Below are 27,137 nucleotides of genomic sequence, written 5' to 3' on the forward strand. Positions count from 1 at the left end.
GAATATTATTTAAGGATATACTACATAAAATTAATAATATTTAAAAAAATACTATATAGAATTAATATTATTTAAAGAATGTACAATATAAAATCAATATTTTTTAAGAATATAATAGATAAAATTAATAATATTAAAAAAATAATAGGTAAAATTGATGATATTTAAAAATGTACTGTATAAAATGAATATTATTTAAGAATATACAGGATAAATAAATAATATTTAATAATATAATATATAAAATGAATGTTATTTAAAAATTATACGCTATGAAATCAATGATATTTGAGAATATACTTCGTAGAATGAAGAATATTCCATATTATATACTGTACAGAATCGGCGATATTTTGAGCACCATTTAAAAACGATGAGAGAGAGAGGAGAAGAGAGAGAGAGAGAGAGAGAAGGAGAGGGAGGTGGGTGCTTTCTCTATGTCATAGAACCACGAAATTCTCGGGATCTCTTCCGACTCAGCCAGAGATAATGGACGTCATCAGTTGCAAACTGCTATATCAGGAACTTAATTTGGTTATGTTGAAATATTTTCAATTGCTGGAATGCACCATTCGCATGACGTGGGTACTTTGAACTAGTTATGTTTTAAAAAATAGTTATCATTGTTAGATTTCGCTAGTCATCATCGGCATTTTATTAAAACAGTCTCATGTAGTCTTAAGAATTATGAATAGATGGAATGAATGGTTTGTTATTTCAAATATGGTAATTTTAATGCAATTTCTTTCGCGCAATTTCTTTTAATTTTCTCTCTCTCTCTCTCTCTCTCTCTCTCTCTCTCTCTCTCTCTCTCTCTCTCTCTCTCTCTCTCTCCTTTGTCTCCCCTTTGTCTCCTTATAACTTCCTGGAAGAGAAATGATTACGTCCGGATCTTCATCGATACGGTTCCCTGGAGATCCACAGAACAGCGATGATATGTCTCCCAAAGTAAATAGATGGGCTCCGAGCTGGGCGCTTGTTGCAGGGGACATATATATATATATATATATATATATATATATATATATATATATATATATATATATATATATATATATATACTTATATTATTATATAAGGAACTAGACCACATTTTTGACAAGTTCTATTGAATAGAATAGCATCATAAGCTGATTTGATGTTAGAGTACGTCTGTTCATTCTTCGACTAACTCTCTTGGAAATTAGTGCTGGGTAAAAAAAAAAAAAAACCTGGCTCATAAATTCATCCATTACAAAGATAATAAGGAATTTCGAGATGGAAGGTCAATGCAGGAGAGGAGATCACGTAGAATCTGGGGTCAGTGGGCTTTGGTACATGAAGTCTTGGTTTCCAAGAAATCTACGGTATTTACTATCCACGTTTAACTTGCTTTTAGAGACTATCCGGACCCTGCAGTATTCATACGGAATATATTTACTGACTAAGAAAACCTGTGTTATTTCCCTTTTTTTTTTTTTTTTCCTTTTTTTTTTTTTTTTTTTTTTTTTTTTTTTTTTTTTTTGCCCAAATATGAACTTTTTTTAAGCCCCATATATGAATTTTTTTTTTCGAAAATGACCTCGGCCAGATTTTATCTCAAGCACTATAATCGAAGAGAAAATAATTATTCGGGGGAACTAGAAAGACATACTATAAAGATATTCATCTGATGCTGCCATTCTATTTAATAATAATAATAATAATAATAATAATAATAATAATAATAATAATAATAATAATAAGTATTATTATTATTATTATTATATTATTATTATTATTATTATTATTATTATTATTATTATTATTTTTATTTATTTATTTTTTTTTTTTTTGCTCTATCACAGTCCTCCAATTCGACTGGGTGGTACTTATAGTGTGGGGTTCCGGGTTGCATCCTGCCTCCTTAGGAGTCCATCACTTTTCTTACTATGTGTGCCGTTTCTAAGGATCACAACTCTTCTGCATGAGTCCTGGAGCTACTTCAGCCTCTAGTTTTTCTAGATTCCTTTTCAGGGATCTTGGGATCGTGCCTAGTGCTCCTATGATTATGGGTACGATTTCCACTGGCATATCCCATACCTTCTTGATTTCTATTTTCAGATCTTGATACTTATCCATTTTTTCCCTCTCTTCTCTTCAATCTAGTGTCCCATGGTATTGCGACATCAATGAGTGATACTTCCTTCTTGACTTTGTCAATCAACGTCACGTCTGGTCTGTTTGCACGTATCACCCTATCTGTATGATACCATAGTCCCAGAGGATCTTTGCCTGATCGTTTTCTATCACTCCCTCAGGTAGGTGCTCTTACCACTTATTACTGCAAGGTAGATGATGTTTCTTGCACAGGCTCCAGTGAGGGCTTTTGCTACTAAGAATCATGCCTCTTTTTTGTACTGGTCTGTGCAAGTGCCGGACATTCGCTTGCTATGGTTTATGGTTTCATTTTTCGTATTGCACTTCCTACATAGGGAGAGATGTTATTTCCGTCTATCGTTCTTTGAACATATGGTGTTCTTAGGGCCTGATCTTGCGCCGCTGTTATCATTCCTTCAGTTCCTTCTTTAGCTCTCCCCTCTGTAGCCATTGCCATGTGTCAATCGCTGGCTAGTTTTTCTTTAGTCTGTCTCATGTATTGTCCGTGCATTGGTTTGTTTGTGCCAGTCCGCTGTTCTGTCTGTCATTCTCCTGTCTCTTTATTCTGGGTCTTCGTCTACTTTTATTAGTCCTTCTTCCCATGCACTCTTTAGCCACTCGTCTTCACTGGTTTTTCAGATATTGCCCAGTGCTCTGTTCTCGATGTTGACGCAGTCCTCTATACTTAGTAGCCTCTCCCTCCTTCCTTCCTGTTATGTTATTAGGTCTGTCAGTATTTGCTCTTGGGTGTAGTGCTTTGTGTATTGTCATATGTTTCCTGGTTTTCTGATCTATGCTGCGGAGTTCTACCTTCGTCCATTCCACCACCTCCTGCGCTGTATCTGATTACTGGCACTGCCCATGTGTTTTATGGCTTTATCATATTTCCGGCGTTGAGTTTTGACTTGGGTATCGCCTTGAGTCTCTGCATATATTCTTTCCTGATCGTGTCCTTCATCTCTTGGTGTTTTATATCCCCTCCTTCCATTATTCCCAGGTATTTGTATCCTGTCTCATCTATGTGTTTGATTTTGCTCCCATCCTGGTAGCTTTATCCCTTCAGTTCATCGTTACTTTGTCCTTTTTGTATGTTGACTAGGGCGCATTTTTCTATTCCAAACTCCATCCTGATGTCCCCAGATACAATCCTTACAGTCTGGATTAGGGTATCTATTCCTTGATGCTCTTACCTTACAGCTTGATGTCAAGTACCATGAACATCAGATGGTTGATTCTGTTGCCTCTTTTCTTGAGTTAGTACCCGGCATCCATCTTCTGTAGTACTTTTGTCATGGGAATCATGGCTACTACGAAGGAGTAGTGGGGACAGTGAGTCGCCCTGGAAGATCCCTCTCCTGATATTAACCTCTGCTAGTCTTATTCCAGAGCTTGTAAGTATTGTATTCCAGTTTGCGCATTGTATTTTTGAGGAAGCTGATTGTGTTTTCCTCTGCCCCATATATTTTGCAGGCATTCTATTAGCCATGTGTGTGGTATCATGTCGAAGGCTTTCTTATAGTCTATCCATGCCAAGCTTAGGTTGGTTTTTCCTTCTCCTACTGTTCTTCATTACCATTTTGTCTATCAGGAGCTGGTCTTTTGTGCCCCTACACTTCCTTCTGCAGCCTTTCTGTTGGTGGGGGATGGTGTTTGTCTCCTCTAGGTAGTGGTATAGCCTTTCACTGATGATACCTGTAGTAACTTCCACATTATTGGTAGGCAGGTGATAGGCCTGTAGTTACTGGCTATATTTCCCTTACTCTTGTCTTTTTGTACTAAGGATGTTCTTCTGTGGTCATCCATTTGGGTGCATGGTAATTTGAGATACAATGCTGGAGTTGTTCTGCTATTCGTGGGTGTAGGGCCTTGAAGTTTTTTGAGCCAGTATCCATGGACTTCATCGGGACCTGGGGCTTTCCAGTTTGGTATTTTCTTTAGTTGTTGTCCGACTGTGGCTGTCTTGATCGCTGTGAATCTTTGTTTTATTCTCCATGTTTCTTCTTCCTTGACTTCCTGAAGCCATGTTGCATGTTTGTTGTGTGATACCGGATTGCTCCATATGTTTTCCCAGAGTCTCTTACTTGGTTCGGCTTCAAGAATTTCTGGTGGTTGTCTTCCCCTCTTAGTTGGCTGTATAGTCTTTTCTGGTTGGTTCCGAATAGTTTGTTCTGTTGGTATCCCTTATTCCGGTTCATGTACCGTTGGATCTTATGTGCTTTGGCCTTAAGCCGGTTGTTTTACATCTTCTATTGTGTTGTTTAGTCCCCTCTCTTGTACTTTGTATTTCTCGTTGAGTTCCTCCCTTGTTTTTCTTGCTTCTTAGCCTTTTTTCTGCCATCCTCTTTTCAGTTTACTCAAGTCAGATCTCATCACCATGATTTGCTTTACCAGGCACCTTTTCCAAGGAGGTTGCTGTTTTGGTTTTCTGTTGGGTTGGTTGTGCTGGTGTGTTGGTGTTCGAATCCCCATCAGTTTTGCTACTAATCTTGCTCCTGCATATACCAAGTTATTTGTTTCTGTGATACTGGTGGTGTGTATTATGCCCATTATTTCATTGACCTCACTTGTTTTCTCCCTTAATTTCTTGGTGTTGTAGGCTTTCATGGAGGGGATCTTTGTTCTCTCTGTATCTGGCTCCATCCATTGTCTAATCTTTTCTACCCATTCCGTCCTCTCTGTTACTTCGTCGGTGTTTCTTCGTGTCGTTGTTTGATACCTCATCCTCCCTGTCGTCTTCTGTGGCATCGTCTCTCAGTTCGTCTTCGTGTAATTCGTTATCGTGTGACATTTCCCTTTCCAGTTTTTCTCTTTCTGTTGGGGAGAGCCAGTCCTTTTTCTTTTGTTCCTTACTTGGTCTGCCAGCCTCTGCTCTGTGTGTGTTATTCCTCTCATTCCAGATGTTGACCAATCTTCTTCTATATCCTCTCTCCGTCGGGTTGCTTCTGATGTAGCATCTCCATATTTCCTTATTTTCTTCTCTTGTCCATTTCTTCCTTTTTGCTTCTGTAGCCTCCAATCTCAGGCTGTTGATTACTGTCGTTGTGGTGATCAGTTGCTGGATGACGACCTCCAAGTACCTGACCGTCTTCCCCTTCAATTGGGTTGAATACCTGGTTGCCGGACGAAGCTCCTCTGTTGCCAGAGGTTCCATTGTCGTTTATTCCTTCATTTCTTTCCATCATTGCTGAGTTTTGCTATTTAATCCATAGCTGGACCCTACCCTATCAGGGATAGGTACTCATTTACAGCTGAGTAGACTGAGGAAATTATGGTAAAGATCCTTTCCCAAGGAATCAACACGAGGAGAGCGGTCACCCATCCAACGACTGACCAGCCCCAATGTTGCTTAACTTGACTTAAGTCCATTGACGACCTAACCCACCCCTCCACGGTTATTATTATTATTATTATTATTATTATTATTATTATTATTATTATTATTATTATTTGAGATATAAATTAAAGCACTGAAAATGTTCAGAAAGATATAGATGATAAGTATCTCAAAAGGTCAAAGTCGGATCCGCCATACAAACGTCCAAGGAAACAGTGAAACAGATCAGGACCAAAACCTCCCCAACACCATTCGTCCTTATTTCAGGACACCACCAACTGACGTCACCACCTTACAAAACCTGCTATTTCTCTCTCCCCCCCTCCCCCATCTCTCTCTCTCTCTCTCTCTCTCTCTCTCTCTCTCTGGGAATTTTAGTTTCTTTGTCATGGTATTGGTGTTTCAGTATCTCTCTCTCTCGCTCTCTGGGAAGTCAGTGTAATTCGTGAAAATTTAGTTGTCATGTTTTCGGTCTCTCTCTCTCTCTCTCAGTCTCCACTCTCTCTCTCTCTCTCTCTCTCTCTCTCTCTCCGGAGTCATTCATCGTTGTAGTGAAAGACCCTCTGACATCTGGACATTTTTCTCTCCTGTCCATTATCCGGGTTTTGGGATCTTCGAGGATCCGTGGTCGGTGGCACTCCGTCGATGGCCTGTCTATTAATGGTCGTCGCCCCAGGGTTCTTTTTCTGGTCTTGGGTCTGGGAATGGAAGGTTGTTGGTGGGGGGGAGTGGGGGTGAGTCCAGCTCTGTGTGTGCGTGTGTGCTACCTCTTCCTTTCTCTCATGTCATCCGACCATTCTCTTTTCTAGTTCATCTAGTCCACTTCGTATTCCATCTTATCCAAAAATCTGCATAGACCTCTGCCTTTATTTCCTCTTGTTTCTCCACCAGTTTCAGTGTCCACCTCGTAAATGCCAAGAGTTTTATTTCCAGGATAAAGAGCAAAAGTTGGTGTGGAGTTATCCCCCACTGTCTTTTGTGATGAACTTTGCTGGTTGGGGGATGTTTTCGTTGTGAATTATTGATGGGACGCGGACGTCTGATTTTGACTTTTAGCGTAGTATCTCAGTCCACCCTAAATGAATCAGAGAGAGAGAGACCGAGAGAGAGAGAGCGAGAGAGAGAGAGAGAGAGAGAGAGCACGCTTCAAATTTACAGCAATTATATATATATATATATATATATATATATATATATATATATATATATATATATATATATATATATAAGCGAATTCCACAGGAAAATGATAGTCAGAAGTCCAAGCGCTTTCGTCTTTACTCAGACATTGTCAAGGAGTTAATTCCTGTGGAATTCGTTTATTTATGAAGTCACGTGCATCTACTGTGATTTTTAAGCATATATACATATATATCTATATATATATATAGATATATATATATATATATATATATCATATATTATATTATGCATATATGTATAAGTGTGTGGATGTATGTTATTGGGATACCGAAATACATATATTGTGGTTGTGTGTGTGTGTGTGTATGTATGTGGAAAATAACGAAATAATAATTATATGTGTGTGTGTGTGTGTGTGTTGAAAATAACGATACGGTAAACCTGGTGAATATTAATTCATCTTATGCGTAGTGTGTTGTGCGTAGAGTGCGGTTGACTTAAAGCGATTAAATTTATTAGTTGCCAAAACCAGAAATGTCATAGTTGCAATGTTATGGTACTAGTTTATCTCTGCCTCATTCACTACAATGCTGATTATTTCTCATCCAGTGAAGTAGTGTATTTTGATCCATGTCTTGTATGGAGATGGAAAAGGAACTGGGTACTGCCTAAGATCTTCTTTGCAATGTGTTTCGCGAAGGCATTCCTTTGAAGCATTGGTTGTGCGGGATTTCCACTTATTATAGGAATTAGACTCTAATGCCCCACAATGTTTTTATTTTTTACTTCTTTTGTATTTTTGTTTATTTATTTTTCACCAATTGCTCAGACAGAAGTGACTCCAAATTACCCCGCCCTAATCTCTCTCTCTCTCTCCTCTCTCTCTCTTCTCTCTCTCTCTCTCCTGACAGCCAAAGTAATTTCACTACCACTCCTATCACTACTACCACATCAACAACCACAAGTACAACATCAACTATTTGTACTAACACACCTACCACTACCACAACTACAACAACAACCACAAGTACAACATCAACTATTTGTACTACCACACCTACCACTACCACCACAACAACAACAACAACGACAAGAGAACAACATCAAACAGATGATTTTGGTGATGGTAAATTTTTATGATGGATGAAGTACTTGTAATAGTAATATTAGTAGTAAATAATAACCGAGTTATATTAGAAGCAGTGAGTTATGAATAATATAAACTCGCATTTGATGTTTATTATTACTTTGGTGACTGCTTTCTCGTGTCTAAGATAAAATTGGGCTCTGGAATGCAATTACTGGGCCAACGTATTTCAGTCTCATTTTACAATGAAGTTTATTCGGAGTTTTCCCGTTTTAGTTTTCTTTCAGAGAAAACTATTCAGAAGGCTTTATCTGTCCGTCGCGTTTTCTGTCCGCCCTCAGATATTAAAAATTACTGAGGCTAGAGCGCTGCAAATTGGTATGTCGAGCAACCACCACCCGATCATCATACGTACCAAATTACAGCCCTTTTGTCTCCCAGTAGTTTTTATTTTTTATTTAAGATTAAAGTTAGCCATGGTCGTTATTCTAACAACACAACAACACAGGCCACCACGGCCGGCTGATAGCTTCATGGGCCGCGGCTCGTATACCATTATACCGAGACTATCGAAAGATGGATCTATTTTCGGTGGCGTTGATTATACGGTGTACGGAGAACTCTCTCTCTCTCTCTCTCTCTCTCTCTCTCTCTCTCTCTCTCTCTCTCCACACCCACGCACATTTATTTTGTCGGTCAATATGATTGCAACGAATCTTAGGAAAAAGTCTCTAGAGCCGTTTGTATTTATTTTTAAAGGCCGTTTATAATTTCCCGTTCTCTCCAGCAAACAGTAAATTTAGATTTCATGCTCGGTGCTGCATTTTTATTGCTTCATGAATTTTAATGCCAAGTGTGGCCTTGTAACCGTTGCTGTGAAGAGTCATTCTTGGCGCGCGAGTAGCCGATCTCTTGTTGGTGGTTGTTCAGATAATTTTAGACTCTCTGTTTGAGTGTTTGATAGTTAAGAGATATTATTGTATAGATCGTAGTTCATTTTACTCTTTCAGGATTATCAGCATAAATTTATAAAACTGGTTTCTTTAATGGTCATTTAATTATGGTGCATCATTGGTGGTAAATATTTCGAAATCATGCAACTGAGTTGGTTAATGTTTGATTTAATCTAAAGATGTTAGTTCACTGACGTTGGATGCAATGAATGGGTTGACATTGCTTCCGAGGCAACAAATCTCACTCCTCCAAAAGTTGGTCATCATGTGAAGGTCATCTGGTGAACATACTGCCGAGTTTCACCCAGTTAGCTGCATCAGTTCTGAAATGACAAAGGCAAAACGAGTAGGCACATTCTAGCAAGGGTTTATAAAACCTTATCCACCTCCGCCTTCCTCTGCGTTAAAATAATTTTATTTCGATTCCGGTTCGTTTATGGAGCACTGTAGACACTGACTGAGATCAGATTTAGAGATGCTCTGTTGAAGTCTTTTAAGTCTTGATAAGTTAGCTGATTATTTGGATAGTTTTGTGGGATAGAGAAGTAATAAAAAACATATATGATTATCCTTAATATCATATTCTATTGGAATCTCTCTCTCTCTCTCTCTCTCTCTCTCTCTCTCTCTCTCTCTCTATATATATATATATATATATATATATATAATATATATATATATATATATATATATATATATATATATATATATATATATATATATATATATATATATATATATATATATATATATATATATATATATATATACATATATACACCATATATATATATATATATATATATATATATATATATATATATATATATATATATATATATATATATATATATATATAACATGTTCACCCATAGAAAGGACGACAAAAAAGGAAAAACTCACATGAGAATACAAGGGGGAGACGTAACTGTGTGAAGTATTTTCCCTTTGTGTGAACTTCCTTCCCCAGCTTTGAGTTCTCAGGCACTGGAACCCCCGAAGTTAAAAGGGAAGTTAAACGCCGAGTTCTGGAAATTTTCTGAGCGATTCGGATCAAAGTTGGTCAATTTGCCGTTTGCCGAAACTATCGAAGCGACCTCTTATTTTGGTTCTTTTTTTATACGCTTTTTAATTTTTTTAGCTTCCCTTGTTTTGTTTGTTTTGTCCTGTCTGGGTCAAATTTTTGTAACTTAAATTTTTCGACTGTTTCTATTCGCCCGATGTACTTGAAATTTTGGATAGTTACTGAATCTAGGTGACAATACAACCTTATATGATCAGTAGGTCAGCAGTGACCTATAGTGACCCTACAGTGACCTCTCTCTCCCTCTATCTCAGGATTTGTGAAACTCTACGGATTTTTCAAACCTTCTTTGGCTCGATTTCGTTAGCTTCGATCATAAATTGGTTAAAATTTTTGTCAAAACTAAAAAGTATAAAATAGAAAAATTTGAAACATGCTTTTATTAAAATCCACTACACAGTGAAAAATAGATATATTTTCGGTGTCTGAAAAAAACAATTTATTTTATCTAGTGTCTTTTAATGAAAGTATGTTATTAATGCAATTTTTGTTTACTTTTTAGTGTATTTTAATAAAATCATGTTAAAAGTTTTTTTTTTTTCTTTTTGGTGTATGTTAATAAAAGTGTTAATTTTTTTTTATTTTGAGTGTATTTTAATAAAAGCGTGTTAAAGAATTTTTGTATATATATATTTTTATATTTCTACTTGGTTCCAGACGACGGGAACTCCATAGCTGTTATGGAAGCTGGAGTGGCTTGACTGACAAGTCGTTCAATCGCTCAAGTTCTAAACGAATTATATTTGGGTGTCTTTGGTTTTTTAAATTACGTCGGGGGCTGCACTGAATTTGCTGTGATTCTTGGGTCAGAACCCACGATAAAACAGTATAATAAATATATACTATATAATTCATGTCTCCGGCAACCAGGCTTACGACAAGCGATTTTATACTAAGGAAACAAGACAATGTTATAAATATTTCTTTCGTGTATATATATATATTTATATATATAATATTATATATCTATATATATATATATATAATATATATGCTTACAAAAATCACAGTAGAAGCACATGACTTCATTAAATAAGTGAATACCACAGGAAAATGATAGGCAGAAAGCGCTTGGATTTCTGACTTTCATTTTCCTGTGGTATTCGCTTATCTATATATATATATATATATATATATATATATATATATTATATATATATATATATGTATATATATATATAGTATATTATATATATATATATATATATATATATATATATATATATATATATATATATACAATAAAATAAAAAAAGAAAACTATTTTTTTTAGCTTGACTGCAGACGCGGATATCCAGAGCACCTGAAGCATAGGAAAGCGCAGCCCTCCGAACTTCATTACGAAACAGAGCATAAAAAAAGAGCTTTATTCAAATGAACCAACTCCCAGGCCATCGCCCCCGCCCCGCCGCTGCCGCTGCCCGCCGCCGGTAGCAGACGAAAAGGCAAGGAAGAGAGCGTTTTCATTGCAATCACCGCATACAAAAGTGTATCAATAACTCGTTATTTCCCTTTTCAATAAACGCAGCAGAGATAAGCCGCTGTTGTAAAATGGCTTTTGATTTTCCGGTTTTGTCGTCTAATCAAAACAAATCCTTTAGATCCACGTCGGGCCGCGTTCAGTCTGAACGAATGGGCGGCAGCGTTCATGTGCTGCTTAAAAGGTAACTACTTCGTGATTAAAAAAATTATCGATTAATGAGAGCATTATTTAGCAGAGCATTACTTTTTTAGGGAAATATCATAATGGGGAAATTATCTGTCGTTGGCAAAATACACCTCAGATGGATATAAAAATTGCAATTTAGTTGTATGGTAAACTTCCTTGATTTTGGTATATATATATATATATATATATATATATACATATATATATATATATATATATATATAATATATATATATATATATATATATATGATGTACATCGTATATTCATGTAAAGATATATATGTAAAATAATGTGCATACTATTTGTATATATTATATATACACACACACACCATAGCTGGCTAACTATCAGGTGCACAACTCACTGTTTGGTTCAACAGAGGCACTTCGCTATTGACGGACGTTGGCCTTGCAGTTCCGTCTTCGCGCCGATTTCCATGTTTTGGTCTCCCTCTCTCTTTCTCTCTCTCTCTCTCTCTCTCTCTCTCTCTCTCAGAGTTCAGGTATACTTCACCCGCCCTCTCAGATAGCGTTATCCACAACTTCAATCTTCACCATTAAAAGGACTTCTGGAGTTTCCCAAAATACACATTTTGATCATCTGGGCCTAAAAGTATGACTAGCAACCATCAAATGCACTACAGAAAAACTCTATAACCTTATCACGATTCCAAATGATCTAACTCCCGCTATTAATACGACCCTATGCCCGAAGTTTCTTAGGGCGCAATCAAGTTTTATGTACAGCGTAAAATCCAGGACACCGAAAATAGACCTGTCTTTCGGTAGTCCCTATATAATGCTGTATCAGCCGCAGCCCACGATTTTCGTTTTCACCTACGGCCTGACGAGGGGGCCTGTCCTATATCGATGCCAGACTCACGAGATTATGGCTAATTTTAACCTTAAATCAAATCAAAACTACTGAGGATAGATGGCTTCAATTTGGTATGTTTTAAGATAAGAAGGTGGATGATCAGCAAAGCAATTTGCAGCCCCCTAGCCTCAGAATTATTTAAAGATCTGAGGGTAGACAGAAAAAGTGCGGACGGGACAGACAAAGCCATCTCCATTATTTTCTTATACAGGAAACTAAAAGCTGAAATAGCGACCAGAGAAGACTCTAGTGACTACAAAAAAAGCAATAATATTCTTTCCCTGCCAGAGCCAAGTTGGCAGTGCATTCGTATATCTCTTGTTGGCAAAGCACCAGAGACCGTAATAGGTGAAGTCAAGAAGGAAAAAAAAAATGCAGTTTGATAGATACCAAGCTGCGGTGGGAACCATCTTCTGGAGGAGACAGACGCCTGGGATGGTTCTCAGAATGACTGAGGGCATTAGGGACGGGCATAAGGAAGGTTATGCATCGTTATCTGAAAGAAAAACGTTTCTGAATATGAACAGAATTGTTCTGAATTCCTTAGTGCAATAGGGGTGGGCTAATGTAGAATGAATTAAATTTTAGCTTCTTAAAAAGAACTACATTGAATCCGATAAATTCATCAACCAAAATAGTCGCCTAATATTTGGAATGTGTCCTTAGGTTTAACTTCAGGAAATTCATTTTGTTTAATTCTGACCCTGAGGCTTTATATATATATATACATATATATATATATATAGAATATATATATATATATATATATATATATATATATTATTAATATATATATATATATATATATATATATATATATTGATATATAGATATATATATATATATATATATATATATTATATAATATATAATATATATATAAATGTGTGTGTCTGTGTGGGGTGGGAAATACCGCGGCATTTAGATTTGAATTTCTTAAGCAAAAACTTTTTTATTACCAAGGGAAGAGCAAGAATAATTCCTTTCGTTTTAAGCGTTTTAAGAACAAACTGCAACTTAGCTTTAGAGCAATGCCAGCAAATTTAGTGTAGAGAAGATAAAGGCGTTTTTTGTACCTACTCAGACACACACAATATATGCGTGAGTGTGTGTGTAGTTTCCTGTGTGCTGTAATAAACAAAAGTCTTTCATTCATGACTACAGTTCCTTTACCAGCGGTGATACTCGTAGCTCCTAACTTTTGATTGGAATGAATAACATTGTCATTAATATGGTTATTTTTAAATTTCATAATTTTGAAATAATTAAACACAGGCATAGGCAGTATTTACAGTCCAAACTAGATAAAAAAAATCTAGAAGCAAGTAAGATTTGCCAAAATCGTTACCTGCGAACTAACCTCCCTCTTCGCCTCCCAACTCAAAAATCGGAAGGAAAAATGGTAACAAAACCTTTTGAATTCACGGCTGCAAAAATAGACGAAGGAACAAACTCGTCGATTTCGAGAAAAAGACGTTGCAAAGTCGACTGTTTTATTTCTTCTGTTTTTATTTGCCCTTTTCTTTGTGTCGAATTTCTCCTTCCGGACCCAGCGAGTAAACACGGCGTCTTTAATGGCCCTGGTTTGTTCGGAGTCGAAGGAATCTGATTTTCAGAATGGCAGGATATTGCAGTCTCCACGAACAATATGCAAATGAACAACTTTCCATTTTTTTTATTTTTATATTTTTATTTTTTAGCCTTTGAAAATATCCAGAGAAAGGAGACTACGTTTGATTTAATAAAGTGCTGGCGTAGTTTGCGAGCCAATAGAAAATCGTGTTATAGATTATACCCTTCTATGATAAATACAAACTAAAAATACAGTTTCGAATACTGCAGGATAATATATAGTTAGTAAGTTATTAGTTAATTTATTGTCTTGTCTTCGAGTTTAATATATTCGTATTTCATTGGCACCTGACAGATTGATCACTTACAGATAAGGGAAGATTATCAACTGAAAATTATTTAATTCTGAAGCAGTTATGTACACACAAATATGAATATATGTAAATAGTAAGGGGAACGCACAGACTCATCATATTTAAATTCCCTTAGATACTGAGAGTTCGGGCGACAACCTAAGAATGCTGATGACTTTTTTTTGGGTGGTATGATGTTAAAGTTCCTTACCTAGGCATATCAGTGCCATGAGGGCTTGTCCAAGGTGCCTTTGAAAAACTGGCTGTGACCAGTTACTGAAGAGTGTGAATTCATGTGTACGTGTGCGCTTCTTCCGTTCATAATGGCATCTTTAACCAAAAAAGTATGGAAGACTTACGGAGAGGTCTGTGCGAAAGAGAAAGGCAGAGCCACGATGGCGTATGCCAAGGAGTTTCCTTTTGAAAGTGTGTGAAATTCCAAGCTGTAATGGGCAGTACCAATGGAGGGGGCTAAGTGTTCTAGTTGAGGGGACTAAGTGTCCTAGTGGAGGGGACTAAGTGTCCTGTGTGGAGGGAACTATAATATTTTTGGAGAAGAGATAATTGGTGTAACTAATTACTGATTAAGACTATTAAAATACTGGGGGGTTGTCTGTGAGACTTGAACTATGAATTATCATTCTATTAACTATCCTGTAGAACTGAGTTAATCAAATTAGTTCTTTACTTTGAATAAACGTATATTTTTTGTAGCTCCGACTCTGATTTGGTGACCCTAGATATGGAGTGGAGGTTTGGCGAGAGAGAGAGAGAGAGAGAGAGAGAGAGAGAGAGAGACAAAGTGTTCCCAGTTCGCCTTCTGCTCTGGCTAAACGCTTACCAAATATGAGAAATACGGGGCGACGCTCCCGTGTTTATATATCTATATATATATATATATATATATATATATATATATATATATATATATATATATATATATTGTACTATGTTTGTGTACTTTGCACGTATATTTCTCATTTTTCTTTTTTTGGGTGTTAGTGTTCTTCTTAGGAATAGAATCCTAGCTGTATGCTCTCTCTCTCTTCTCTCTCTCTCCTCTCTCTCTCTCTCTCTCTCTCTATATATATATATATATATATATATATATATATATATATATATATATATATACACACACACACACACACACACACACACACACACATATATATATAATATATATATATATATATATAATATATATATATATATATATATATATAATAATATATATAGATATCATTTGTGAACTTGTTCATGTGACAATTTCAAATTCTGGGAGAGAGCGAGATGTGGGCTAAAATTACAGCAGAGGTTAGATGAAATGGAAAGTAAGTAGACGACGAGTTATACAAAGCGGATGAAGGAGATACGATGCAACACATCATGAAAAGCCAGAGCGAGTCCATTTTTAGACCTTCGCCAATATCGGAGATTATGATTTCGTGTTGTGTTTGTTTGTTCACTGTTTCCTTCTCTGTCATGACTGCCAGTTCCTTGGCATTGTTCCATCTTACGCACATTACAGAATTGGTTGGCGATCTCTTACCCATATTAAAATAGAACTTCGTAATCATGATACTAAAATGGAGTCGTTTGAACATGGGACTGCGAGTATATGCACTAATATCGAGTAACTATATTATTTAAGCAGTTCGATTTATTTATTTTTTAATCAATACACCAAGTTCTTTGTTTGTTCATGCACGCGCATCGTTGTGTATCGACTGGCCTTTTAACTTCTGGACTTCCTCACATTTGTTTCTGACACTCTTATCACAGGCCTTATCACCGTAGGCCTTATCACCGTAGGCCTATTCCCAGGCGGTAAATGAACGAAGATGCTCTCACCTTCAGTGGTAGGAGGTTCGAATACGCACTCAGATGTTCCAGCGAGAACACGCTGTTACTCGGAGACTACTATATATATATATATTATATATATATATATATATATATATATATATATATATATATATATATAGTATATATTATATATATAATATATATATATGTATATATATATATATATATATATATATATATATATATATATACATAATATATATATATATATATATATATATATATATAAATATACATATATATATATATATATATATATTTAAATATACATACTATATATATATATATATATATATATATATATATATATTTATATATATATATTGTGTGTGCGTGTCTTCTTCGTGTAACAGTGTTGTCTCGCTGGAATATCTTTATGCTTAAATATTTGTATACGCAACTTCTTCCTTAATTTCTCCGTAGGAATTAGGTCTATAGGGACAAGAGTCGGCAAAGAATTGTGAGAAAGTCGGCAAGTTCAAAGCGTCTTTTTTTGGCGAGTGGACAAAAAAAAGGGAACAGTATGAGTCTAGATATCTCATTTTCCTTAACACTGCTGAGATCAGCAAAAGAGCACTATAAACAGCATATGCTTCACATCCCCCCCTCCCCACACCCCTTCCCATACATGTAGGCCTATTGCGCTCAAGTTCGGCTTTTGTTTCTATCTGAAGTTGCGTCTTCCTTGGTCAGAGTAAGAATAATGAAAAGGCGGTGTCATTTCGGCTGCCATTGGCCTAGAAATGTCCATGATACCAAGTTCTTCATCGTAAAAGTAAATGAGATACGAAAAGACAGGTTCACCATTTAGTGAAAAACACTCATAACGAAAATTAACGAATCTGAAGGGACATAAATAAAAACCAAATTTAAAAGAAAGGGAAAAAAAGAGACTTCAAACAATGATCGAAATTGACAGAACAAACGAAATTTGTGAAAATGACGAAGGAAATAAAGGACAGAACAAAGAAACAGGACAGCCAGACTCGAAGCAGCGAAACCATCTGTCCCAAGAGGACCCCAGATGGGGAGATGGACTTGATCCTCGCATATGAAAATCAAATCCCTTAGTCTAACGAAGTAGTGGGAGGCTACCGTTAGCCTCCATCAAATTAAGTTTGGGTCTCTCTCTCTCTCTCTCTCTCTCTCTCTCTCTCTCTCTCTCTCTCTCTCTCTCTCATACAGCATCAGTTCACGTATATTTATACTTTTAGGTACTCTAACAGGTGTGTCGGTTAAGGGAAATGTAACTTATTTTTTATATAGTTATTTACTCTAAAGGAATATTGAAAATAGTAATTATAAGATATCACTAAATCATTGACGTAAGGTCTTAATACATAATAATACAGTTCCTGTAAAAGGAAACGATGAATGTAGAGTGAGAAATAACATTCTTTAAAAAATGTACATAAATTTAATTTACAAAGTAATTATTTTGCAATATGCAACTAAATCCTACTGCCGCAGAAAAATATCAAGTCTTTCCAAATCACGTATTTGAGATTTTTTGATGATTAAAATGAAAGAGGTAGAACGTCTGCTTAATCTTTAGGGGATAAAGGAAAAGAAAAAAAAAAAATACGGAATAAATTGTTAGTGATGTCAGTCTAATACGCATTTCAAGTTCTGTACCATAAACGTCAAAACATAACATTTCCGATAAATGACAGACAGCCTAAGCATAGATGAACCAGTAACGGAAAACTGTATATTAAGTAATACAACATATTTTATAGAAAGACGGAAAAATAAGAATTCAGTGGAGTTCCAGTTAGCAGATGAATAACCAAGGTTGAATCGTGGACAGTAAAGTACAGGGTGTCCATAAAGTCCCAGTACCATTACAAGTATTTATTGCTCAGAAGCCATTTAACAGAGTAATGTTTTGTTATTTATTTATTTATTTTTTTTTTTTTTTTGAGGATGAATTGCTCTGAATGTAAACTTGAGGAAACGTAGAACATTCTACAAAAAAACTGCATTAATGGGACTGGAATTTTATGGACACCCTGTGTATTACCATAATAATATTATCCTCGAAAAAAATGGAGAATGGGAAATAATTTCTCAATTTCCGGCGATTCTGGCGCTCGGCTTCTGTCCTGGAGTGGTCTTTCATTGTTATTCCTACTATTTCTATTATCCCCTGCCCTTGGGACTGACCCCCATCCCCAGGGAGTATTGCCATCAGTGGACCTCATGCGCTGCACTATAGGCATTACTTAAGGTGCTTTGCAGCGTGCCTTCGGCCCCTAGCTGCAACTACTTTCGTTCCTTTTACTGCACATCCTTTGATATTCTCTTTCTTCATCTTACTTTCCACCCTGTCCTAACACTTGGTTCATAGTGCAACTGCTTTGAGGTTTTCTTCCTGTTACACCTTTCAAACCTTTTACTCCCCATTTCTGTTTCAGCACTGAATGACCTCATAGGTCCCAGTGCTTGGCCTTTTGCCCAAATTCTATATTCAACTTAACTTAGGGCTGAACCTCCTCACAACTTGACACCATCTCACACCGGTATTTAATTCCATAGTTTTGTCCAGCCAGCAAAAAAAAAAAAAAAAAAAAAAAAACTTCCAACTTTTGATTTACTTTTGGAAAACATTTCACAACTTCTAAAGGCGGTGAAGTCACAGGGCCGCTGAAGAGACTGAGGCCAGTTTCTCTGAAGTGTTTTGATGCAAGACGAAGTCGACGGGATGTTTATGTGATTTTAGAAACAATTACGGCATCTGCAGAATAAAGGACTTTTGTCCGCTTGATTTTAGTGACCTGCTGACATGTGTGATTGGAATAGCAAAACCATTACGTTAATTGAGAGAGAAGGTTTTTTTAAGCTGAAGGTAAAATCGTGAGCTGGTAGAAAAACATTATACCATTATTTATATATATATATATATATATATATATATATATATATATATATATATATATATATATATATATATATATATATATATATATATATATTTATAATATAGGCGTAGTGCGCGGGAGAGCACCAGTAAATAAAGTTAAAAAAAATGGAAGAAGTAAAAAAAAAAAAAAAAAAAAAAGGAGGAAAAGTCAAATATAAAACAAAGGCACCAGATGGTAGGTGGGTTTCATCTCCGCTTGGGGAAAAATTAAATTAAGGAAACAGTAGGTGGCTGCCTGTAAGCCTCCAGACGAATAAGTAGAACCCCCAACCCCCATCAATTCCAACCAAAAATAAATATAAGGAATCATGCATATATATTGTTTCTTATACGAATAGAACAAATATGCACGTACAGATATATATATATATATATATATATATATATATATATATATATATATATATATATATATATATATGTATGTATATATATATACATACATATATATACATACATGTGTATATATATATATATATATATATATATATATATATCATTAATATATATATATATATTATCTGTACGTGTCATATTTGTTCTATTCGTATAAGACAATAATATTATGCATTGATTCCTTATATTTATTTTTGGTTGGAATTGATGGGGGTTGGGGTTCTACTTATTCGTCTGGAGGCTTACAGGCAGCCACCTACTGTTTCCTTAATTTAATTTTTCCCCAAGCGGAGATGAAACCCACCTACCATCTGGTGCCTTTGTTTTATATTTGACTTTTCCTCCTTTTTTTTTGTTTTTTTTTTTTTTTTTTTTTACTTCTTCCATTTTTTTTAACTTTTATTTACTGGTGCTCTCCCGCGCACTACGCCTATATTATTGTAATAGTGTCAACCCTTTTTCGGGTTTCTTTAGGTTTCTTTTGCTCAGGTAATTTGGGTTTTTATTGCTTTTGTGACGTAGATTTTATGAAAAAAATTTTGATGGTTTTCATTTTTTATTTAAGTACAACAAAAGGATTTTCATTTTTTTTTGTGTAGCAACGTAGACATATCTATTTTTTTCTGTATTTACGAAAATTGAAAACGCCAGCATTATACAAAAACAATTACAAGGAGGAAAACCTAAAAATAAAAACAAATAAAATCAGATTAATTTAGTTATAGCGATTCATCATAAAATGTAACCGAAAAATAAGAGTCAAATTCCGTTCAAAAATGACTATAGCTACGGGAACAAGGCGTGATCCGACCTCCAGCTTGCTGAGGGCGCGTGCTCAAATCTACAGTTAAATAGAGCGCTTTTCACCAACGAAAATTAAAATAAATGAGCTATATGTTATTAGAAATTATTGTTCTATTCTGTTGAAAATGCACATTATTTATTTTTTTACATTTTCGTTTTAATAAATACATCACAAATATCCTATCCTGAAATTCCTGTATCTTCAACTTACGCGAAATACCTTTTCAGACCTTTTTAAGGTTTTTCCATTGACGTTTCCCTACCACCAACAAAAACAACAACAACAGCAGCAACAACAACGACAACAATAAAGTACTTTGTAGACTTACTCCCCGATTAAGCAAAAATAAAAATGAGGTATAATGGCTAATAAACGTTCTTCAAAAAAAGACACTATTTGGCATTTCAAAGTTGTAAGATGAAGACGCTCCTGCATTCGATTTTGAAATAAGGGTTGAAACATTTCCGAAAGCAAATGTGCAAAAACGAAATTCTTATCATTTCTCGTCCGTTCATTTCCTTTTTCCTTTGTACAGCTATGTCCGACATCACTCCCCTCTTCAAGCGATGGTAAAAGAGGATTACATTTCCCACTTACGACTTGGATTCTGAGCGTCTCAAGATCTTACAATTTTAATTCGCGTTCTTGAATGACAACCATTAACATTCATTAATAAAGGTCTGATTGACAATGAAAGCTCCCAAGCGCAACCGGCATTTTCCATTTGAAGTCATTAACGAATGGTCAATTGGTTGTGTTTCCCTCACTGGATTCTTTCCCCTTTTCTTACCTATGTAGAAGACAGGACACGCAAGAATCATTTGACGTCATTGAAAAGAAAATAACCAACTTCACATTCGGTATTATTGCATTCTCTGTAAATGCTTTCATATTATCTCAAAAAAAAAAGATAAATAAATAAATAAATAAAAATAAAACATATAAGATTCTCTCTCTCTCCTCTCTCTATCTCTCTCTTCTCCTTTCTCTCTCTCTACTCCCTCTTTCTGTGAACTCGGATCCCACAATAAGCTGTAGGTCCCGTTGCTAGGTGATCAGTTGGTTCCCAGCCACGTAAAAATATCTAATCCTTCGGGTCAGTCCTAGGAGAGCTGTTAAACAGCTCAGTGGTCTGGTTAAACTAAGATATACTTAACTTCTTTCTTCACTAATATCAGAGTTTCTGCATCTGTTTGTATGCTGCATTATCGGTTTTCATAAATAGTTTGTATTTTATTTATTTACTTAATTGTTTTATTCTAGCGCGTCTGATCAAGCTTTCCGATCTCATAAGATTCTAGGACACTGAATTCCAAAATCATTCACGATTAGAAAAGACGTACTGATTCTTTGTTTCAGAAAATGATTTCAGAAAATTTTGTATTGATCTCGTGCATTCAGAAAATGAAAGCACGTGCTCAGTGCCAGATTTTAGTGTGTTGTTTCTTTTAATTTATTTTTAAAATAACATTGAATTCTTTTCATTTATTTTTAAAAGAACATTGAAGTTGTTTCATTTATCATCGTCGGGTGACATACGAGAAACATTTGACAGCGATATGGCAACAATCTCTGCGTTATCCGCTTCTCCCAATATCACAATATAAATAGCCTAAGAGAGTGTAGTTATTGCTAAAGATATAAACTTTCTATAACGATATGAATTAATAAAAAACAATTGTGCTAAAAAAGGTCATCGGATGAATTGGAAACAAATACTGAAAAGCAATACGATATAAATACTAGCAAAATAAGTATATGTTTATTGGCGTTACTGTTATAGATTGTTACAGAACTGTAGCTATTTATGAATGTGTATTTTATTTTAATGCAATCTATCTGTTGGTTCCCTGGAAAGAAACTACTGATGAAGTGTTTAAAAAAAAGAACATAAAATAATAAATGTAAAAATAAATGTTTAAAAGACATAGGAGTGAATTATCCCAGAACACAAACACGTATCCACCATCATCACGCCCAATATAAATGTCCTGGTAACAAGTCACTAACTCCCAGAATTGTTAATATGAGTTATCCCAATGTGTGCTTTTGGTCTGTCCACACTTACTTCCCTCCAAAACATTTGTATGAGGTCCTGCCACCAAATTAATTCCTCGTACATGCGAAGGCACTTCATTTCAGCACGGACAGGCTTCCGATATCCAAATATACCCATGCACATACTCTCTCTCTCTCTCTCTCTCTCTCTCTCTCTCTCTCTCTCTCTCTCTCTGGAACTAAAAAGTAAGATAGAAAATGCAGAACAAAAGATTATACAATCAAAAGAAAATAAAAAACGGAACTTTGATGAAAAAAGCCTAGTAAATATCAAAAAAAAAACAAAAAACCCAAAAAAAAAACTATTGTACTCATATGCGAAAAAGATGAATAAAAGAAGAATAGAAATAGGCCCTCTAAGAATTGAAGGGAGATTAACGAATGAAAAAAAGGAAATATGCAACATATTGGCAGAAAGATATAAGAGAGAAATTACCTATAGAGTAGATAATGAAGACAATGATACAGAATTAAGTGATGAAAATAATGAATATTTATCAGACATAGATATTATTGAAGCCAATATAGTGCAGGCTATTAATGAAATTCTAAATGGAGCAGCAGCTGGGCCTGATGGTGTCCCTGCTATTTTGTTAAAGAAAGTAGTTCATTCTATCGAAAAGCCCCTTGCAATATTATTAAGGAAAAGTGTAGATACAGGCAAGATTTATGATGAGCACAAATTAGCATATATTACCCCTACTTTCAAAAGTGGATCAAGACTAAAGGCACGTAATTATAGGCCTGTGAGTCTAACATCACATATTATGAAAGTGTCTGAAAGGGAAATGAAGAAAAATGTTATGAAACATTTAATAAAAAATAATTTGTTTAATATAGGACAACATGGTTTTGTACCTGGAAAAAGTACACAACCCCAACTGTTAGTCCACCATGAGAACATATACAAAAATATCAAAAATGGAAAAGAAACAGATGTGGTTTATCTATACTTTGCAAAAGCTTTTGACACGGTAGATCATAATGTATTATTGAAGAAAATTAGACAACATAATATAGTGGACAAAGTAGGAAGATGGTTAAAAGAATTTTTACACAACAGAAAACAGATAGTTATTGCAAACGATGAGAAATCGGATGAAGCTAAGGTAATATCCGGTGTGCCACAAGGTATGGTGCTAGCTGCATTGCTGTTAATGTGATTGCAGACATAGACAGTAATGTTAAGGACTCGGTAGTGAGTAGTTTCGCCGATGACACAAGAATAAGTAGAGAAATTACTTGTGATGAAGATAGGAACGCGCTACAAAGAGACCTTAACAAAGTATATGAATGGACAGAGGTAAATAGGATGGTATTTAACTCTGATAAATTTGAATCAATAGATTATAGAGAATTAAAAAGGAAAGGTATATGCATATAGGGGACCTAATAATGAGACAATCACAAATAAGGAAGCAGTTAAAGACCTTGGTGTGATGTTGAATAGGAATATGTTATGCAATGATCAAATAGCAATTCTATTGGCAAAATGTAAAGCAAAAATGGGAATGTTGTTATGGAACTTCAAAACAAGAAAAGCTGAACACATGATTATGCTTTATGAAACGTATGTTCGAAGTCCACTTGAATATTGCAATATGATATGGTACCCACACTATCAAAAGGATATTGCACAAATAGAGAGTGTACAAAGGTCCTTTACAGCTAGAATAGAAGAAGTTAAGGATCTTGACTACTGGGAAATACTACAATTTTAAAAATTATATAGTCTAGAAAGGAGAAGAGAACGCCACATGATAATTCAGGCATGGAAACAGATAGAAGGAAATGCCGAAAACATCATGGAGCTAAAAATATCAGAAAGAGCAAGCAGAGGTAGATTAATAGTGCCCAAAACACTACCAGGAAAACTAAGGAAAGCACACAGGACATTAATCCACTACGCACCAGCATCGACAATGCAGCGTCTATTCAATGCGTTGCGAGCTCATCTGAGGAATATATATCAGGAGTTAGCATAGATGTGTCTAAGAATAAGCTCGACAAATATCTAAGCTGCATCCCAGACCATCCAAGATATAGAAGATGCAAAATATACCGGAAGATGCACTTGAAACTTTCTGGTAGACATTAGAGGTGCCTCACACTGAGGGACCTGGGGCAACCCGAACAAGATGTAAGGTCTGTAAGATAAGGTCTCTCTCTCACGGAGGTCTTGACGGCGTCGAAACAGAGAATAAGACCCTTAAGGGTGAAGTTGACGAAGAATGACCCCGGAGTTCTCATTCCAATTTGGGAATCAAAACGGAATGGTGTCTGTAGTCGTCGAAAGGATGTTTCCACGCGTGACGATAGATGGCGGTGTGTTGCTTTGGTCGGTTCTTCCAACAGTACGAAGTCGAAATTGCTCTCCTCAGACCTTCCCCTTTTTCCCCTCGAAGACGGAGAGGGTTCTGGGAATGACAATATCAACGTTTCATTCATGGCAAACAAGCAGCAGATATCCAGACGCAACCAAGGCACGTTTGCATTCAAACATCTTCTGAAGCGGACACAGTAATGCAATTCGCCTGCGGCTGGAGAGAGAGAGAGAGAGAGAGAGAGAGAGAGAGAGAGAGAGAGAGAGAGAGAGAGAGAGAGAGAGGTCATAAGGTCGTCGAATCGGGAATAAGTATGTGGAAGTATGGCGCAAGACTCGAAGGCAGTCGAGAACTGCAACATATAAGGGCTTCCCTTGGCTTGGCGCGAGAAGTGGTTTTCCCGCCGGTGAGATAATACTAAAAAACTTACACATTGGAGAAGTTATAAACTAATGTAGATGGCCTGCTAACTCGAAAATGGGTGTAATGTCCATGTATTTCCGCTTACTCTGGAGTTAGCATGCAAACTACTTTGTGTTTGTCGTTGTTGGGGATGTAGGAAAGGTCTATTAAAGAGCCTAAAAAGGTCTGAAAAAGGTGTTTCGCTTTGAGTTAAAGATACAGAAATTTTAGGATATGATATTTATGATTAATAGATTAGAATGAAAATGTGAAAAATGAATAATGTGCATGCTGAACTGTACAGAAAAATTATTTCTAATAAAATATAGCTCATTGATTTTTATGTTCGTTGGTGAAACAACGGGCTACCTATTTGACCGTAGATTTTGGCACATTCTAATTCATGTTAAAAGTTAGGAATATAGTATTTACAACTGAAGGTCGGATCACGCCTCGTTTTAAGTGCATCATACTTATGATATAGCAAGTACGTGATGAAGTTCTTCAAGTTCTTCATTAGGGTTTAGTTTGAGTTAAACGGCGAGTGAGTTAAACGTCAAAATCATTATCCAAAGACTATTCACACGTTGAATTTTATCTGACGGTTAAATATACATTCAGTCCTCATGCATACAGAACTCCCATTTATTTTCACCTCCACCCTCCTCCGCTCGCTATCTTAGACATACATACATACATAGTACATATATACATACATACGTGTGTACGTACGAATAAACACATTTGACTCATACACATTACTGAACCCCGATTGATTTTTAACTTAATTTTAATCACCTTAATTAGATCTCACGCATTTTTACATCTTATCCTCAACTATTAACGAAGGGAATTCCACTGGGGGGTGAGAGATGTGCATATCTGGTGATAGAAGTTCACTCACGACGGGGTTCGGAAGTCACGTAAAGCCGTTGTCCCGTTGCTGAATAACCACTGGTTCCATGCAACGTAAAAACACATACAAACAAACCAATAATTAACGAGGAGAGACCTCTTAGTTTCTTCTAGTGTGTTAAATCCCTGTCATGTTGTGAATATCTAGTTTCCAGCCGTCTGTGTGTTTGTTCGTCTGTACTGTCTCGCTAGCATGTATGTTGTGAATTACCACGGCAGAGTATCAGTCCTCTAAAGATGGCTTTGCAATAAATACGATACCGGTCAGGATATAAGTCTTTTCCATTTCTCCCTGTGGTGTTAAGTATATAAAAGTTAAGTATATCTTAGTTTAACCAGACCACTGAGCTGATGAACAGCTCTCCTAGACCTGGCCCTAAGGATTGTATCTTCTTACATTGCTATAGAAACCAATTGGTTAACTTGCAACGGGACCTACAGGTTATTGTGGGATCCGAACCACATTATATAGAGAACTGAATTTCTAGTCACCAGAAACATATTCCTCTTGATTCCACGTTGGTAGAGCGGAGAATCGAACTCGGGACTACCGAATCGGTAGGCGAGCAGGTAAACCACTCGTCCAACGAGGCACTTATTAAGTATATCTCTTGCGGTGGTGGGGTTGGCTAAGGCTTCACTGCCAGTCCTGGAATTGAGAGGTAGATGGTTCGCGCCTGTCGGCCGGCAATTCTATTATCACTTAATAAATTCCCCCTCGGTTAAACATATATGAAAATATATTAATTCCGGGGTAGAGCGAATTAGATATTAAAGGACATTTGTAGCTCGATATATGTATAAGAATCACGGTAATGTGATATGACTTATATAATGACTACGTGGCGGGCAAAAGCACTACCACGCTACGAGGACGAGATGGGCTTGATGCAGTCTCCAAAGCAATAAATACCTGAGCGCGGCAGGTATTTGAGATGGGAGGCGGCATACACTTATATCTCTTGCGGTGGCGGAGTTGGCTAAGGCTTCACTGCCAGTCCTGAAATTGAGAGGTCGATGGTTCGCGCCTGTCGGCCGGCAATTCTATTATCACTTAATAAATTCCCCCTCAGTTAAACATATATGAAAATATATTAATTCCGGGTAAAGCGAATTAGATATTAAAGGATATTTGTAGCCCGATATATGTATATGAATCATGGTAATGTGATATGACTTATATATATATATATATATATATATATATATATATATATATATATATATATATCAATTTTGATGTTAATTTTTTA

Source organism: Macrobrachium nipponense, chromosome 26 (genome assembly GCF_015104395.2).
Source record: "Macrobrachium nipponense isolate FS-2020 chromosome 26, ASM1510439v2, whole genome shotgun sequence".
In the NCBI taxonomy this organism is placed as follows: domain Eukaryota; kingdom Metazoa; phylum Arthropoda; class Malacostraca; order Decapoda; family Palaemonidae; genus Macrobrachium; species Macrobrachium nipponense.